Genomic DNA, 16,522 nt, shown 5'->3' on the forward strand with positions numbered 1-16,522 from the left:
CAAGTTTTGGGAAAGGTAGGAATGATTCATGCAGTTATCTCATGTGGGTGCTGCTGGTAATTACTGGGGCTTGATTGTAGTCAGATTTAGAGACATGAAGACCAGTGAAAGATTTCCTTCCAAAACAGCTAAGTAGGAAGTGACACCCAAATTCTGGTGTTCCTGGGGAAAACAAAAAGGATACTGTATTACTTCATCTCCTTACTTAGTATGTCCCACTATTTCTTGTGTACCTCTGCTCACCTTAACCAAAATGCCTTTGAAAGAACCCACCACTTTTAAGACCCATTAACAGACAAAGAAGATGCTGAATAATCACACATCACAGAAAACGTTTGTATTTAGAAACACTGGTGATACTCATGAGCGTTTAAACTGTGTGAAGGTATTAGTTAGGAATCAGCTATGTTAGGATGAGAGGATTAATGGAGAAAACTCCCAACCACATAGCAGAGCAATGGAAACAAAAGATTCTGACTTGTGACTCTATTTATGAATAATATGAATAAATAGCTATTATGTTATGTCCTTAATTATGTGCCAGATGCTAGGTTAGTACTTGAGTCCATTAAGATGACCCTTAAGACCTGAGGTGTTCTGGCACCAGCTGCTTCTCTGGCCCTATCCTTCCACACAGCTCCCCTCACCTGCTTTAGGACTCTGCTCTCCTGGCTTTCCGGCCTCCTGGCTAGCTCGGACTTCACTCAAGTCTCTGCTCAAATGTTACCTTCTCAAAATGCTCTCCCTGACTACCCTACAGAAAAGATCAGCATCCCTAGTCACTTTCTATCTCAGTTCAGAAATGACCTTAATCAAGTTTTTATTTATAAAACTTAGCCCCAGGCAGATTGTGTCTGTGGTTGTTGTTGTTGTTTATTGCCTATATCTCTTATCAGAATATAAATTCCATGAGGTCAGGGATTTGTCTCGTCTGCTTACTACTGTATTCTCAGGGCCAGTAACAGTTTCTGGCACTCAATAATTGTTTGTTCAATTAACAAATGACTTATTTAAACCTCACAAGACCCCTATCAGGTAGGCACCATTAATTTTCCTATTTTATGAGCGAAGAACCCGAATCCTAGAGTGATTCAGTGGCCTCTTCAAAGTTTCACAGTTTGGAGCCAAGATTAAAAGCCAGGACTGTCTGATTCCAGAGCCCATACGTTTTGCCACACTACTCCTCTGACGACCCTATACTCCGATCGTAGTACTTTAAAGTTGGTATAAAAATTGTTCTTTAAGAACCCAAACATTCAGGGGCGCCTGGGTGGCTCAGTTGGTTAGGCGACTGCCTTCGGCTCAGGTTATGATCCTGGAGTCCCTGGATCGAGTCCCGCATCGGGCTCCCTGCTCGGCAGGGAGTCTGCTTCTCGCTCTGCCCCTCCCCCCTCTCATGTGCTCTCTCTCTCATTCTGTCTGTCTCAAATAAATAAATAAAAAATCTTAAAAAAAAAAAAAAAAAGAACCCAAACATTCAATGTGTATGCTTGAACAATTTCTCTGACTTCAATATATATTTATTGAAAACATGATAAATATTTCTATATGTATGAGAAAGTAAATGGACCCCCGCCCCCCCACCCCCTCACTCTAAAAAAAAAAAAAAAAGGTATCTTGTGGAGCTAATAAAAGGTGATCTTGAAGAGCACATTTGCTCACATGGGCCAAATGCTTCCTCCTGCAGAGTGGGCTGCTTCCCAAAGAATTAGCCTCTCTCAAAATGAATTATTAACCCCAGCATCCTGGCCAAATTCCCACTTGGATAGTCTAGGAACTGTTCAAAACTTGGAATCTATTGAAATTAGCCTGGCTTGATTGCAGTCTCTGCATTAATTGTTATATAATAGAGTTTCTCCAGAGATTTGTGCATATATTATTCTAATTTGTATAGGCTGGCTTTGTCTCTTAAATTTTTTTAGTTTCTTCTTCCCCTTGTGAGATATGTCCTGAATTTCTGTATAAGTTTGTTTGTTTTTGTTTTTTTAAATTTTGGTGGGTCAATAATTGTAAGCTTCTCTTCCCTTGGACTTGCCAAACCTTTTTCTCATTTGAGTGGCTAGTTAGTCTTTTGGTCGTTCTAGAAGCATGTCACAGACTTTAGCCACCAGAAGCTTCCAGATTCCCAACTCTCTTGCACAGGTTGCAGGGATAAGCCTGGGTAGGGACAAGATTCATTCAGCTAAAGTTTTCTTTTCTTTTTTCTTTTTTTTTTTAAGATTTTATTTATTTATTTGAGAGAGAGAAAGAATGAGATAGAGAGCATGAGAGGGGGGAGGGTCAGAGGGAGAAGCAGACTCCCCGCCGAGCAGGGAGCCCGATGCGGGACTCGATCCCGGGACTCCAGGATCATGACCTGAGCCGAAAGCAGTCGCTTAACCAACTGAGCCACCCAGTCGCCCCAGTTAAAGTTTTCTAGTTGTCTTTTTCAAATGTATGTTCCAGTGGGAGGCACATATGTATTTTAAAGTTTAAAATAACTGATCTAATGAAAGAACTATTTAGGACTGTCATACTCATCCTAAAATTACGGCTATTAATTTCTTCAGACAATTTTGTTAAATGATATGGGCCACTTGTTTGTCTCAGCCAAGAGCAGGCACTGTAATATCACTTACGTTCTGGAGAGATTGGGAGGTGTGAGTTTAGTTAAAACTACCTAATCACTTTGTTTAGGTCAAACTAAAACAAAGACCGTAGAAATCCATTGTGTCACGTGATTTTGATGGTAACTGTAGACCTCATATAATTCATCAAGCCTTGCTAACATCACGTGATTCTTTCTTTCTATGAGTTGGCCTTTCTTGCCTTGAATTGGCATAATCAAATCTCCAATGCAAAGGATTATAATAGGTAACTCTAACCATGTTTTCATATTCTATGCTTTCTCCCTAATTGATGTGAAGAATAGGAGTGAAGATGCTATTAAAAGGTAAAAAGTTATTCCTAGGAAAAAGTTGGCCTCATAGATTTTCAGCACAAAGAAGGAAATTGAGAACTTGTGGCTTATGTCTTTGCATTTATTTCTACCCGGATCACAAACAAGTGTTAAGTCACTTTTGCTTTCTGCGTTCACTTCTTTATCTTTACCAAGTAAGAGGAGACAATGGACGTAAGCCATGTGTACTTACAACTTCAGCGGCTAATATTAGAAAAATGCTTTGAAAATGACAGATGGGAAGAGCTATAAATGCAATTGCTAATGGATTTATGTGCTCTCTCTCCCTCCTTCCAACCTATTTCTACCAGTACTTTCCAAAAAATTTCACAGGGCTCCACCTGAAGTATGACCCGATGGCACCAAAGCACATGTGTTTCCTGAGTCAGTTGAGTGTTTCCAAAATGTATCTACACTTTAAATTTAAATGTTTATCCACTAGGGTATTAAATCATGGAAAGTGTTACTGCCTTGGTATAACAGTCATATACTTCTACCTAGACTATTGTTATAAGTTCTGTGGGGCTTTTTACGGGTTTTTTCCCCCTGTATTTTAGTCAATATGGACCTAGAAATATCTAATTCCTTGCGGAAAAGAACAATTTTGATTTTCAATAGTATAAACAAATTGATAGAGAGGATGCTTTTAAATCTGTAACATGTAGAAACTTCCCATCCCCTTGCCATTAGCCTCCTCCCAACTGAGTGGTTCTAACTACTAATGTGAGAAAGTAAAAGCCTAAACACTGATATTTCTCCAGCTTCCCTTGTGCACTTGAAATGAGACACTCATGCTTCAGTTTCAGGTCAAGCCTTGAAAGTGCTCATTCATTTATTCATTTCCCAGTTATTTATTGAGCTTATACTACTCTCCCAAGTACTTTCCTACCAGGTAGGCATACAGCAGTGAACAAAACAAGTGCAAATCCAAGTGCTTATTAATAAATTCGTCAGAAGGTTTCACCCGGCATTTCTTGTAAACATCTAAATTTGTTCATAAAAAGAGGAGCATTACTCCACTGGTGGTATTAATTGCTTTGCAAGAACATTATTTATCTTATGAAAGAAATTTAGCAAAAAGCAAACTCCCTTAGCAATTCAACTTACAGTGTTTATACTTGCTATAAATTGTATTCCCAAATGTCCAAGGAGTTAAAAAAAAGTAATGTCTCCAGGGAGTGGTCTAGGTTCTGTAACATTGTTGGGACGTCAGTCACTTTAAATGAAAAGGGAGAATGTATTCAGGAGCTCAAGGAAAAGAAAAGAGAACATAACCAGTGAAATGTCAAAATACCAATCTCAGTCTCTGTTTCTCCATTGCTCTAGATACCCGACTTCTTAGATATCTAATCCAGAACCTGACAGCTCTCCATTATTGTTTATAGAATGGTACAAAGATCACTCTGATCAAATTGCACATAGGTTTATACATTCTTTATAACAGTATTATCAGGCCATTTCAAAATTGACTGGGTAGGTTAGAAAAAAGATGAAGACCTTATAAAGTAGTGGTTTATATATTTTTTCCCTGAATTTCTTTCTTGTAGTGTACACTCTCTGAAAATTTTAAATGTCCAGATGGCTGAATTGAAAAGTCTTTAGTTTCTGCCAGGTCAGATGTGATGTTAAATGGATACTGATTATCAGCTGGGACTGTTCAAAGGAGGAGAGTTCTTTAGTCTAGATTTCTCCAATATCCAGGCCTAATCCAAGTCATGATCTTACATGGGGATGCAGAGTTGTGAGTTGGATGGTGATTTCTAGGCATACTTTTGCCCTCTTTGAGATAATTTTTGGTTCCTCCTGTTTACCTCTTGCCCTCTCTTCTCTCTTTTCTTAAGAAAATATTCTTATTTAGATAAAGTGTAATCAACAGTTTCATGGTATATATGTAAGAATAATAACCTTGGATTTTCTTAATGATTTTCTGCTAGAATCTAAAGGCCATTTGTGGCTTATTTCTTGCCATGTGGCAATCCTTAAGTGTTTTAACTTCTTAGAAAACTAAACCCACTCAGCTTATGTTGCTATGAGGGTATATTTCCAATTACTCAAATAGGAGTATTTAAATTTTTTAGATATTTAAATAATGCATATGATTTCATCTGGAACACACGAGTAGTGAAGTTACCTTCAGACTTTACCTCAAACTACCCTGTTTCAAATGAAAGCCTATGGTCAACTCACCTTGTGATAAAATAGTTATGCTCTTAAAAAATAAAATAAAAAATAAATTAAAATATTTATGCTCTATGTATTATAGTGGAATATGGGTCAAACTTAAGTTCATCTGCCAAAGATACAATACACCAAGCAGGTATCAGAAATGTTAGAGGGCTCTGTCCATCATGTAGAAAAGTCAAGGGCGATATCCAAACTATTGACCAGTCAACAATCAGAAAAAATGCTCAACTAATTAGAACAGATGCTGGCCATACTGGTTCATACTACTCGAATTCAGCTACATTAAAGGGTTGTCCTTTTAAAGTCCAGTTTTTGTGGAGACAACCATTTTCAGGGCTTCTTAAATCCTTGTAAGAAATATTTTCATGCAAAAACCAGAATTATTTGTTTCTAAGAATGTAAAGATTTCTAATATACAAATCAGGAGGAATAAGAGGTAGCTATCGCTTTCCATAAAATCTTATCACTTAATAGATTAGAAAATATATAGCCAATTTGGTAATTTCACATATTCATATTTTTACTATGTTCCTCATTATTCCTCTCTTTTATCCAAGTTGATAAGCAGATGAAACATGGTGGAAAGGTAATTAGAAAAACACTTTCTGCTGAGGTCAGCTTGGCTACCTAAGCCAAGAGTAACCTTTTCTCAATATTTTCTGATTTGCTGTCCAAGTTAGGAAGAAAGTAGTCACATATAATATTTAAGTAAGCTATAAATATATATTAGCATATATTCTTATTCTTTTGTCATGAAACCTTTTTATTTTTGTGTCTATATTTTCTTTTAGTCCACAAGTTTCTAATTCATTTGGATTTACTCAGCATAGCATTAAATTATGGTGGTAAAGGTGAAATACGATTGAATGATATGCTATTTCAGTATTTAATCACTTTTATCTTGAATGAGTAAATGTTTAGTCAATAAATATCCAGAGTCATGAAGACATGTATTTTTATATACATGTATATTTTCTCATTTTGTTTGGTTGGGACATAGATTAGATAGCTGATGATCTTCTGTAATTACCAGAAGAAACATATTCGTAAGTATGTTGAAAGACATTTTAAAGGTATGCTAGTTACTGATGAATTGATTTGCTCCAAACAGAAATTGGAAACTCACAACGTGATTGTTTTCATCTGCTTAGAAACACTTTACATGTAAAGTATTTGTGTGTTTGGAAGTTTAGGTGGAATAGTAATGGGCAGTGTATGCACAGAAATCGGTGTTGTGACAGTACCTTGTTCTGTCTCCATCTGGATTCAGTTAACTTTCACTAAACAGACTGCTTCAAAAAAGGGAAGGAAAAACAATTTGATGAGATAAAACTATGGGGAATTCCAAAATAAATACGGGTAACTGACCTTTTTTGATGGCCCATTAATAGTTTTCTTACTATGGTATGTGTTGGTTGCTTTATTTACTAGTATAGTGGATAACTACGGTAAACACTTGGGTAATATCTTTGACCTTTTCGTATTCTCTGGACTGATCTTTCTCCCGTGTCTTTTAAAACCATATAAATTCTAAAGCATTTTAAAGAACATGGGATTATAATTAAACAGGGAAAAAGGTCAGGTGGTTTTTGTTGTTTGGGTTTTTTTGAGCCCACCTGCCCCTCCCCCCCATTTTTAGAGTATATGTCTAAGTATATAGTTGTATCCAGTGCTTATTTATATGCAAAAAGCAGCTCTGTGTAACAGAAAAACAAGCCAGCTTGGAACCTCTGAACCAAGTTTCTAATGCCAGTGTTCTACACATTAGTGTTTTTATCTTGGTGCACTGTAAAAATGAAAGAATTAACTCTTATTCAGGAGGTCTGATTCCTCATCGCCACCCTGATTGAAACCTTCTCCATAATCTGGTGCAAGAAATGGCCATTCACTACTAAGGTTCTCTTTTTTAACCACTACTGCCCATCATAAGAAGTCATTCCTTTACAGCTACTTTCTTTTTATTTTTATGACTTTTTAACTTATCATTAACCCCATTCTCTTATCCTGTACTCTGAGATGAACAAGAAGATAATATCCACAACATTTCCATTACTTACTCTAGAGATAATAACCTTTTTTGAAAAAAGATAACCCTCTGTTTCTTTAAACAACAACTTCCTCTTTAAATCTATGGTAGCTTTCTCTTGTCACATTGGACTTTCAGTACATTCTTAAGGTAAATCCAACAAAATTATTTATAGCATAGTCCATGCAAAGAAAATTAGACTAAACATACTGGAATTGTTTTTTATAGTTGGTAAACTTGCTTAATAATTCTTTAATATGTATCTCACTTCTTTATCCATTTTTTTTCATGTTATTAAAGAAATGCAATGGACTAATCACTAATCCTCATTTCCTTCTTACTCAGTCTCATACCCACTGTGTCTGGACTTGTTAAGTAGGATTGTTGTCCTAAGATTAGATACAAGTATCTCTGTTGCCTAGACATCATATAACTCTCTACCACGTACTTCAGATCCTTGTTTTAAAGGAACCCCTTAGACTCTTTAACAAGAAGAGATATTAAATGCTAATGAAAAGTCCCATGCACGTATTTCTTTTCTACAGCTTCTCAGTGTCACCATCTGAATTTGCCAATTTCTACCCCGTTCTCTACATATATAAAATTTTACTCTTGTTTTATTTATTTATTTTTAAAAAGATTTTATTTATTTATTGGACACAGAGAAAGCGAGAGAGGGAACACAAGCAGGGGGAGTGGGAAAGGTAGAAGCAGGCTTCCCGCCGAGCAGGGAACCCGATGCGGGGCTCAATCCCAGGACCCTGAGATCATGACCTGGACCGAAGGCAGTCGCTCAACCAACTGAGCCACCCAGGCGCCCCTTTACTCTTGTTTTAAATAAGAGCTGGTTTTCGCTGTTTCATGTGTGATGCCATAAAACGTTGGTATTATTTGCCTCTTTGCACGTCTCCTTCCTTAAATCTCCCTTCTCATTTGCTATCCACCTCTCGTCTCCACCGACTTCTCTCTCAGTTCAAAATAGTATTTTTAGGTTGCAAAGAATTTATTTGTTTGCATTCTCAAACTTGATTAATTCAACATGTAGTTATGGTGCCTCTTGCATGCTGGGCTCTGAACTAGATTCTGGAAGTCAAATGTGCATAGCTGGTCTCTGCTCCCAAGGGGCGTAGAGTCTAATAAGAGAGGTAGACAAGTAAGCAAGTATTTGCAATGCAGTGGCGTGGCATAAGGGGGACATGTAGGGTGACATAAGAACATGCAGAAATGGTTGTTAAGTAATTTACAGGATAAAATCTTGCTATTGGTATCCACAATTCCTAGGTAGACATAAGATGTTCCATACGAAATGTTCTTTGAGATTGTAAGCATGAAATTTCTTCTTGCTGGGGAAACCAGGGACATCTTAAAAAAGGGAGGAGGCCAGGCCAACAAGGTTTAGGCAAGTCCCTTTCTCCTCAGTTGACCTCAGTTTTCTTAGACACAAAATAAGAAAGTTTGAATGAGATGACTCTGATGTCCTTTCTAGTTCTAAAAGTCTGTAAGTTTTTCTTTTTCAGCTCACTGAAAAATCTAAATAGCCCAAACCTGTTTTGAAATCTATTTCAACAAATGATCCATAAAATAAAGAAGCACAAAATTCAATTTTTTGGAAAAGTGGTCTGGCTATAGAACTGAGTAGTCTCATAAAATACTGATTTGGTCATAGTGTGGGAATGTGAAATGATTATTAAATGAGTCAAGGCCTTATTTGTGGCCTTTGGCTCATTTGGTAAGATTACCCATTAGCCATGTAAGCAGCGTAACATGCATGACCAAGCAGCTCATGGGAGCGTCCTAACAAATGTTAAATAAAAATTATCTTTCTCTAGCCTTAGGAATATATTTCTGTTATTTTCAAAATAAGACTGAGCTCAGCTTTAAAGTCTCAGTCAATAGGAAAATAATTATATCCATTGTGCTTAAAATTCTGACTCCTATCTGCAAATGTTTTATAATATGTTTTCCTAATACTTTTTATATATTTTAGAAATTTAGGAATTGAATGGGGGTAAGGGGGTGGAACCTAGCTGGCTGAGTCGGGAGAACAAGGCAACTCTTCATTTGGGGGTTTTAAGTTCCAAGACACTTGCTTTTTATTCTTTCGGTCATTAACTTTGGTTTCATAAGAAATTCCTTCTTCATTTTTTTATTTTATCTGTATCTTGATAATAATAAATTTAATAAATGTTCTTAAAATCTCTGGATGATAATCCATCAGGCTCATTCAGTATTCCTTTAGCTTATCTACCGGAGAGAGTGCTTTTCTTTTTGCTCTTTTTTAATGAGGCCTTCCTACCGTGGCTCTAAATATCAGCCAAACATGGTAATCTCTTAGGATCTGGCTATTATTAAAAAATCTCTCAAAGTGGGGCGCCTGGGTGGCTCAGTTGGTTGGGCGACTGCCTTCGGCTCGGGTCATGATCTCAGGGTCCTGGGATCGAGCCCTGCATCGGGCTCCCTGCTCAGCGGGAAGCCTGCTTCTTCCTCTCCCACTCCCCCTGCTTGTGTTCCCTCTCTTGCTGTCTCTCTCTCTGTCAAATAAATAAATAAAATCTTAAAAAAACCCACAAAACTCTCAAACCTTTTCTGAATTTTAAAACGTGACTATTATAATTCAATCTATTTACTTCAATGTGAACTCAAATGGAAGTGAATCTCCTGAAATATCCACATTTTCTTCATCCCAAATATACATGTAGCATAAAAAAACAAAACAAACCCCAACTAATTAATCTAAATCTGAAATCTGGGTTTCCATGACACCAAACATCTGGATGAAAAGTGAAAAATTTAGTAGATGTTTTCAAATATCCAAATATTGTGTCGGTAAAACAGTTAAATGACTGAATCTTTCCATTTTTATCTGAGTATTTATGCTTCATATAGGTAGCACAGACAAAGATGTATTGAGCACCTATTATGTGGGATACACTGTTGCTAAGTGCTTTTAATCTTGACCTCTGCCCTCAAATGATTTGCAGTGCAGTGAAGGGTATAACACAAGTACACAGATATACATTAAAAAACAGTGTGGATCAAATAACGCAAGAGAGAAGGAGAGAAAGTGCTGTGCAATTTTTAGGGAGAGTGACTACTGCTGGAGAGGATTTTCCACTGGATCCAGTGTTTGGACTGGCCATGATGGACATGCCAGAATCATGTAAATGGAAGGGGATCGTGTAAAATGCACTCTCCTTCGGCAGCTGGGAATTTTACTGAAATAAAATAACCCCAAATTAGCCGGAAGATTGCAAAAGTTGTGTCATTTTGCATTATCACAGCCTTTGGTTTCTGTAAGGTTTTTGAGTCTTAGGGTATTTTGATTAATAAATTTCTATCATTTCCCTTAAGAGTTTCAACTTGACACAAGAAACATACTGAAACTTACTCTCTGTTTGGTCATTTTAAGAAACACCATTAAGAATTCTACCTTATACTTTGCTTTTCTAATTTAGATTTTAAAAAATTCTGGGTTTTATATACATTGCATGCTTAAACCTCTATCTTCCAAGTTAGGTCATTTTTTAATATATTGGGATCACAACTCTGATAAACTTTTTAAAAAAATCCCAATCCTTAAGGTTTTTGTTATGTTTGATCAGAGTCTGCAGGGGTAGATGGAAGCAAAATGGTTCATTTCTTTCCTCTTCTTCCTCCTCCTTCCTTCTATTCTTTTTGTTTTGTTTTATTTTTAACAACAAATAATCATTTTTAGCTGGAGGGGGTAAAGGAATAGGCTGAGAAGATTCCAGGTAATATAAGTCGTGTCATGTGTATGAGTCAGGACTAATTATTGGCTCAAGTAACTGAGAGGTAAAAAGAGCTAGTTTTAGGTAAAGCTGCATCCAAGTGCAGAAGTAGTGTCAGGATCTGTTCTTCATTGGCTCTGCTTTTGTCTGCACGGGCTCCATCCTCAGTCAGGCTTTTCCATTTTGGTGGCAACAATGGCACTAGCTACTCCAGGCACATATTCCACTGACTGAGTAACCCCCGTGAAGAGAGAAGGCCTCTGACCGACAGTCCTTCTGACTCCCATTACCCTAACGTGGGTTTCATTCTCAATGCAGCGGAATGGCTAACTACGTCGGTTGACTAAGCCTGGTCAGTTGGCCACCCCTGAACACATTCCTAAAGTAAAATCAGGGTACTATTACCAAAAGAAAAGGGAAAGATACTTCAGTGAGAAACATTAATGTTGATGGGGAAAACCTCCCCTAAATGTCAAGAGAGCAGGTGGTTATCTCATCTCTTACCACTGCCTGTTTCTATGACTGGGCATATGTTACTCAAGCCTGTGAGTCTTGGTTTTGTCATCTACGTAAGAACCATAGTTCTATCTAAAGACCTTTTTCTTCTACTCTTTTGTGGTTCTGATCTCAAGAACTCAGGACACAGATAAGGGGACCCACAGAAAATGCAGACATTTACAAGTAGTAACACAAAGTGAGAGATACATCATGTTTCCTGTGGAAGTGCTTAGGGTAGGAACAGGAAGTGAGTTTGGTGGTGGAAGAGTGAAGGGTTTGTACTGCATCCTGAGGTAGTGATTAGAAGCTCAAGACAATTTGAGAGAGAGAGAGAGTGTATGTGTGTGTGTGTGTGAGAGAGAGAGAATCATTACGATTCACAATTAACCATCACAGACTTTATTATAATCTCTATAGATACTCCACAACCCATATAGAGCTTTGTTAACCTCTTCATTTTACCTTACAGAGACTGGATCCCAGCCACAGTCTTGTTGAAGGTGACAGAACAGCTTGACTGAGAACTTGTCTAGTTTTTTAGCGTGTTTGGGTTTTTTTTTTTTTTTCCATTTTTCCTACAAATATTTAGAGATACTCAGATGGAGTTGGGGAGAATTACAAAAGTTTAAAAAATCTAGGGCTTTACCCTCAGAAAGTTATACTTAATGAAAACAAAATATATAAATGACAATGAAAGGCTAAAATTATAAATACCAAGTAAATTGCAATATGAATTTAGTGGAAAGGAGATTACCTTCAACTGTGAGGATGTGATGGGTTTTAAATATCTTGTTTCTTGTTTTATGTGAAAATGTTATTTGTTGCACACGTTCTAGTCATAGCATAGGAATTTTTGTTTACATAAGAAACAGATGTTGAATTAATGGCCACTGAATAACTTTGACATTCCAGAAAATGCATTTATTTATTCAGGGGTTAGGTCTTTAGCACCTTTCCATGTACCCCAGTTCAGTAAGCATAGTCCTAGAGTAATAAGGGATATTTACCCAACGCAGTTTTTAATTTAATTTTTTTTAAGATTTTGTTTATTTATTTTGAGAGAGAGAGCACACAAGCAGGGGGGAGGGGCAGAGGCAGAGAGAGAAGCAGACTCCCTGCTGAGCAGGGAGCCCGATGTGGGGCTCGATCCCAGCACTCTGGGATCGTGACCTTAGTTGAAGGCAGAGGCTTAACCAACTGAGCCACCCAGGCGCCCTACCCAGTGCAGTTTTATTGTCCACCTCAGGAAAATTGCTTAGAGGGTTCCATATATGAGTGGCATCATCAAAATCTCAGTCACCTGGATGAACTCTACAGAGCAAATAGTGTCTTGGAGGGGATTGAGGAAAGGGAAGCAGTCACCATAGTGATCAGTTTCCAAGTGTTTGCTCAAACTAAAACCCTGCCCAACAAATTACTACATTGTTTGTCTTAATGGTTACATTACATCCTCACAGAAGTCATTTGACAAATTGGTCATTGTTCTTCAAGAGCTCGTCTAGTAAGCTTCGTAGGCCGGTAAGTGAGTCAAACTCATTGGGTAGGGAAATAACTTAAGAGGCAGGACTGGCCCTAGAGATGTCCTGCTCTTAAAAATTATCCAGTCAGAGCGTTACCATAACAAAAGAATATCTAACTTTATAAAAATGTTAAATTACTATGGCATTTTAAAAATATGATGTGTATGAATTAATTGCAATTACAATAAATGAGTTATAATTTAAAAATTAATAGCCTTTAAAACCATTGTTTGAAGCCGAACACACAGAGACAGCATAGATATCTATAAACAAATAGTAAAAGCCTCTACCCCGTGCCCTACATAAATGACATAAACCATTATCAGTGTGTGTTTTTCCAGATGTTTTCTTGCAGTACAGGGACAGATATATACATATATAATTAGTCTATCTATTTTACAAAAATTCACAAGACATGTTCTACAATTTGCTTTTTTCATGAGAGCCTCACATTTTATTAACTATGATTCAGTTGATAGATCAGTTATTTATAATTTTTCACCCTTCCAAATCCCATCGTTTTCATTTATCCTGTATTTCTCATTCATGAGATGATTAGAAATATCACTTGAAGTATTCTTAGACATCAGTGCAAATCCTTTCGACATGGAATAAAATTCATGATAAATCATTTCCAATTTGGACATTATTGGAGAGGGATTAATCACAAAAGATTATTATTAAGTGGTTTCATCCAAAAACTGTTTCACTGATGTATTCCAAGGATACTGTAGATCCATTTCCATGTACTTGATAAACCAGGTTAACCTCCAAAGGAGAGAGGGGGAGAAAGTCTAAGGTTAGTATCTTGAAGAAAGATAATATCTTACTTTCAAATGAGTCTTTAGGAAAAAACAAAGGCAATTAAAAATATTTTCTATCTACACTGGGTTGTGAGCCATACATGTCTTATTAACTTTTTGAAGAGTTGTCAGTTGACATTCAAAGTAAGGAGATCCTTGTGATTCACTTCTGTTCAACAGTGGCTTTAGAACTATTTTGGGATGTGAAAAACTTTGACCTATGCTGGTTCTTTCTTGATGAAGGGAATCATCATCGTCGCTATTATGTTACAGTGTGCGTTCTTAAAAGTAAATTGAGCCACCTCTGGGCCACTGGACCAGAGTGGGTTGGCCCCCAACAGTGAACAGACTAAACTCTAGCTTTAGTCCAAGAATATGGAAACTGACAACAAATTATTACTTGTGGTCCACTTCCAGTTTTCAAGTGCAAACATACCAAAGTTTATTTTAAATTTGAGCCAGTCAGACATTTAGTAATATACATCAAAGAAGAAGTGAAGGCTTCCCATGTTTATTATTTCAATATGATGTCTGTTCTAATAAAGTAGAAGAATGTGTATGATAGACCATGTAGTAGGAATTCTCTGGTTCTACAGTTAGGCCTTAAATATATACATGTATTTGTAAATTAATCCAAAACACATTGCCACAGTTCCAGTTCCTCTGAAAGCTGATTGTTTTCTATCCCTTTTTAAATTTTAGAAATACAGTGGATGACTGCCAGAACACTTTCAGATAAACAGTCCACTCCATGTATAAAAGGGGCATAGAATCACGAATGTTCAAAAACCACAGAACGTTATTTAAATAAGTTAAAGTTATTATGGTCTTCCCTATTAATTAAAAAAAAAAAAAGCCATCTGTGCAAGGTGAATTTTGGTAAGGTCCCAATTTTTTTAATGATTGAGGATGGAATTTGCAACTGCTTCTCATAGTGGAATGAAAGTACGGCTCAGGGATTCCCAAGATAAAATGTACTGTTTATGTAATTTTGTGGTCATTTGACTAAATTTCTAATAAAACACTGGAAAGAATGCTTGTTATTCGATCAGAATTTACAGTCCTACTTCAAGGAATTGGCTCTCCACTCACATCAGCTTTCTACACTTCTACTTCCTTAACAACCTAAACCTTGATTTCATCTAAACCTCCCGTGTGTGTGTGCGTCTGCCTCTGTCCCTCTTTTTCACACATGCACACACACCCCGCCACAACACCCATGTGTTGTTAGACCTGCCTTGAGCAAATGCATCCAACAGTGAGCAAGACTGAACACACCAAACAGAAAACACTGCGTAAGGAAACACACCGGACGACGTTACCGATGCATATCAATGCGCTCTTGCAATAGGTCCTCGTTTTCCTTTTTGTCATTTGCACGTTTCTGATCAATCTTCCATCACTTCCCTATAGGGACAATAACCTAATAAACCTAAGCTTTCAAAGTCTTAAGAGGGACAAAAAGTCAAAGGGTGCTCCTCCCTTGAATTTGGCAAGAAAATACTATGACCAGAAGGATCTGCGGACTGTTTTTGGTCCTTTCCCCCGAACCACTGTCTTCGGTCAATTAAAATTTGTACCCTGGGCCTTTTCCAGTTTGAAGCTATGCGGGCATCTGTGGTGAGCAATCCTTCTTGTTTGGGCAGTCATTCCTTATCTCCATTACCAAAAGGAGAATAGAGGACACTTACGTTGTTTGGGCGAATCAGAGTGTTAGGAGGAGTCTTTGTCGTGGCAGCAGAGTGCCGTACCTGACAGGCAAGGATTGATGGCCAGGAATGAGTGTGAGTGGCCAAAGCAGCCTCATAGGATGCAAATTACTGACTGTGGATTCCAGTTTATCCTGTTCATTTTTCTTGCCCGTGCTGAAGACCATTAGTGGTTTTTGAAGCAGGGAAGGGGTCATTACTAATGTGGGTAGGCTCGAAGCAGGAGGGGGAAGGAGGGGAAAAGCCTTCTGTAATTACACAGCTTTCAGGAACAGTCTGGAGGCCCTAGCCAAAAAAGTGTCAACACCTCGCAATCAGAAAAATTTATTTTCATTTTATGCTTAACCCATATTAACTCAACATTATCATCTTTCTTTGTTACCATTTGCAGAATATTAAAAGCCTGGCTTCTATATTAATACAAATCTGGTTAACCCCTTTTGCTGTACAGGGGATTTTGCTTAACCTAATGGCATTTGGGTTTGCTAATGAGTAATTGTGCCCGTTTTGGATAATGCACACTATTACAGAAGGTGAAATACCTGAAGAATAAAATTTTAGATGATTGAAAAACACGCAGTCTCTCCAACACTGGGATGATTAGAATGCTCTGAATGGAACACTCTGTTGTTCCTAACATCGCCGTTTAATCATGTTGATGGGAAATCATATCAAAGGCTTCCTAGTTTATGAATGACTTTGACATGCTGGATAAAAGTTTACTTTTCTCTGTTTAAGAAAACCAGTGAATTTAGAGCAGGGAGCTCTCTAGAGACGTGTTTTTAAATTATGTACGTGCAACTACAGTGTCTCTGAAATGAGTGTGTGATTCTAAAATAACAATCCTTGAATTCAGAATGATAGAGGAAAGTGGTCGATGATGGGAGAGTGATTCAGTACAAATGGTGAGCTGTGATGGGAAGTAAAGAACGAACAAGCATGGAAACCCATGGCTTCATTTGCTGATTTCCATGCCATAAGGTCAAATGTAAAATTTCTATATGAAGCCTTGCACGTGATTGACTCCTTTTGATGTGTGGTCATCGTGTGTGACCCATTGTGTTAACACAGAGCAGTAACCAATAAAAATGAGTG

At 37.4% G+C, this 16,522-nt stretch overlaps 1 protein-coding gene across 5 annotated transcripts in view; it reads left to right on the top strand.

Annotated features, from left to right (window-relative positions):
• The window catches only part of MEIS2 (Meis homeobox 2), a 202,666-nt gene that overhangs the window by 126,796 nt on the left and 59,348 nt on the right, over window positions 1-16,522 (top strand). The gene's annotated exons all lie outside the window — the stretch shown is intronic.

Source organism: Mirounga angustirostris, unplaced genomic scaffold, assembly GCF_029215605.1.
Source record: "Mirounga angustirostris isolate CCGP_5_RB_7025 unplaced genomic scaffold, mMirAng1.0.hap1 SCAF_9, whole genome shotgun sequence".
In the NCBI taxonomy this organism is placed as follows: Eukaryota; Metazoa; Chordata; class Mammalia; order Carnivora; family Phocidae; genus Mirounga; species Mirounga angustirostris.